This window comes from Pyrus communis, chromosome 12 (assembly GCF_963583255.1).
Source record: "Pyrus communis chromosome 12, drPyrComm1.1, whole genome shotgun sequence".
Lineage (NCBI taxonomy): Eukaryota > Viridiplantae > Streptophyta > Magnoliopsida > Rosales > Rosaceae > Pyrus > Pyrus communis.
This window is the reverse complement of record NC_084814.1, coordinates 7,798,196-7,801,626: the sequence shown is the minus strand read 5'-3', so window position 1 is coordinate 7,801,626 and position 3,431 is coordinate 7,798,196.

The following is a 3,431-nucleotide window of genomic DNA, read 5'->3' as shown; positions in this document are numbered from 1 at the left end:
CACATCCACAATCTATAAACTCACCTGGAACTTACCTAAGCGTCCGCAACGTTAAACATTGATTGGAGCATATTTATGCGACTTATAGCTTATTTCCTTGCATTTAGTGAGTTAGTTTCTATTTATTATAGTGATTTAAGCTATTTTCATGTGTTTGTAGATCCAATTGACTAAAGTGGCAAGAAAAGGCAATTTGGAGCAATTTTGGACTTGGAAATGATAGCACATGCATGGAGCAAGATGGATGGACGAAATTGAAGTTCAAGAAAGGCTAAGAATATGCTAAAGAGATGGAAGAAATTAATTCAAGACTTGGAAGAAAAGGAATCAGCTACAAAGAAGGAAACATGAGTCAAACTACCTTATTTTGACTTAGTCAATCCTAATATTTTCCTACTTAATTTCCAGCTGCAAGAGGATCCCTAATTATATTAGGACACTTAAATATATGTTCTAGAAGCCTAATCCCATTCTAAGAGGGATGCCGCACCACCTATCCCTTTCCTTCCTTTTCCTTGCCGTGCAAGGCCTTCCCCCTTTCCCAATTCCCTTGCCACACCCTTCTTCCCTTTTCTCTCTTGGATTCTGATTTAATTACCCTTTTTCCTTGAGTTCTTTGAGTCTAGTTAAGTGTTTTCAAGACTAGTTTTGTTTTTTTGAGTCAGTTTTAAATAGATTTGTAATCCCTCCTAATCCCCGGCCTAGAACGATCCCTACTTAGATCTTTACTACAATTGTCAATAAGAGGGTTTAATTTGAGTGCTAGTTTATAACACATCAAACATAAATATGTGCAACTACTAAATGCATATTCTAAATATAAAACATTTGGCATGGTACTTTAAAACACATTTTCTGGGAAAAATACCAAGCATATAAATATACTGAAAACCAAAAGCCTACTCACTGATATATGGAAGGGTTGTAGCCCCCGAGTCTCGCTTGACTGCTCTTGTCCTCTGGAAAAGTCTCACCTATATGTGAAACAACTATTTTAATGTTATTTTTAAGCACATATACAAAACTAGGTAATATCTTCTCATACATTGCTCAATTGGGGTATTTGAATATACCATCGTGGCCTACTCAACCCCACGAACATCCCCAAATTTTTAGAATAATTTTCTAAGTTCCCACACGCGCGGCTACGCGCAGGCACGTGCCTGGCACACTGGATAGAATCCCTAACGGCATTAGGGAATATTCTGTTAAATAATAGAATATACCGTTAAATATACCTAAGGTCGTTAGTAATATTTCGTCAAAATTGACTGAATATTCCCCTTCTCCTTCCTTTGTTTGCCGAAGTCAGGCACCGGTCACCGCTGCTATCGCCGGATTCTGGGAAAATTTCAAACCTTAATATCTTACTCATTTTAACACCAAATTTCATGAAATTTGTACCAAAATGAAGCTTAGGACGAAAGGAACACATCTTTACCGCTTTTAGGACCTAAAACCAATGGAATCTCGCCGAAAAAATCTTGATAGTCCAGCCATCCCTGCAACTCGACGAACTCGAGTGTCTCGACGTCCAAAACCTTCCAAAACTCCTCTATAAGCTTCGTGAAGAAGTTTTAAGACTTCCTAGGACCCTAAAACTCGACGAAACTCTACGATCACAATAAATGAATAGTAAACTTCGTCGGAGCTCCCTGGTTGTAGAGTTTCCGAAGTTCTCACGTCCAACCAAAGGTATAATTGAGTTCGTAAGGTTACAAGGAAGGAGATGATGGTGTCCACAAGCTTGATCCGTGAATGGAGAGCTAGATTAGGAGTTGTCCGTACAGGTTGTACGGACTGATGGAAACGATCATGGGGGAGAGAGAGAAAGAAGGGTCAATGTGTAAGTGTGTGTGTGGGGTCTGGATTTGGGCAACCAACCAAAAAAAATTAAAGCCTAAATTCTAATTGGGTCCAATTACTTAGGGAGAAAATGAATTACTCCAAATCCTTAGCCCATCCACACATGCCATTACCAAATGCCCAAAGGCAAATTAGTCATTTCACGCCAGTGAGAATAAAATATATTATATTTCAGGACGGGTTGTCACATCCATTCCGCTCCACATCATAATGCCATCGCTTGTAACCTCCCTTAAACGCCTCCTCCGTCAACTTCATCAACCCTTCGTTCGTATCATCATCCAGAGTATACTTCCAATATGCAAATAATTAATTCCAACATATAACAAAAAATTTCACAAAATTAATTATTGATCTATCAACAGTATACTTACTAATAATTGATCCATCACCGCATTCTTCACATTCTCGGGCATAAATTTCCAAGAACGCCACTCAGCAATAGGACAATTATTCTGCATGGCTACACCAATCATATGCGTGAACTCCACATGTTGCCTCAAATCATACGGGTTAGTAGGCACGCTCTCATTCTGATTTTTATCCTCCATCCCAACACGAACAGAATTGTGAAGAATAAGGAGAGCAAAAGCCCATATTTATAGGAAGGTTAGGGCCTTTGCACGACGAAAGCTTTGTCGCGCAAACATTTGCACTAAATACAGTATTGATTCATCTGATTCACATGCACTGAAGGCTCTGACTCAAAACTGACTGTAACTTGCATGATAAAGCCCTTGTTGCGCAAGTGTTCCTCGGTTTCCCATGCGTTGAATGCTCTGACCCAGAAACTGAACGAGCTTTGCATGACAAAGCCTTTGTCGTGCAAAGGTTCTTCGAGAAAAACTTCGTCGTGCATGTTTTTCGCGCCAAAAAAAAATACCCGCATTTTTTCTTATTGATTTTGCGCGATGAGTATATTGTTTTCGTCGTGCGAACTTCATCGTGCAAACTTTGAGCGACGAAGTTCCTGTTTCGGTGCACAAAACACTCTTGCAACAATTTATGCTTTGTCGCGAATATAGTTACTCTTGTCTTGTAAATTTTCATTGCTTTGTCACCTATGCAAAAAATACATAAAAACAATTAGTTGCAAAATAATATTATGTACATGACAAATAAAATATCAAGAAAAAAACTCACAATTTCTGTGGTGCTCCTTCCACTAGCCATGCCAACCACGGCTCTCTCCAAGCTTCCCTTCCATAAAGTGCATGCTTTGTTGATAGTCTGCCACCGATTGTAAACACCAGCATCATCCCTCCCGCCGCTGTAAAAGTTTTCATGAAACTTTTCAATGATTTTATCCCACAAAACCTTTTTATTTTGATTTGTGCCAACTGCACCATCTTCATTAACAGAAACCCATGCCAAGCATAAAGCAACATCTTCCTCACAGGTCCAATTACAACCTCTAATATACTCTCGTACCATGTTGAACAATTTGGAAATGGAAAGAAATTGTAGAAAGAAAAATTGGAAGAATTGTAGGAGAAAATTGAGTTTTGTGTGGATGTTTGAAAAAATACATAGGTATTTATAGAGTTTTTGGGTGAATTTTGAGT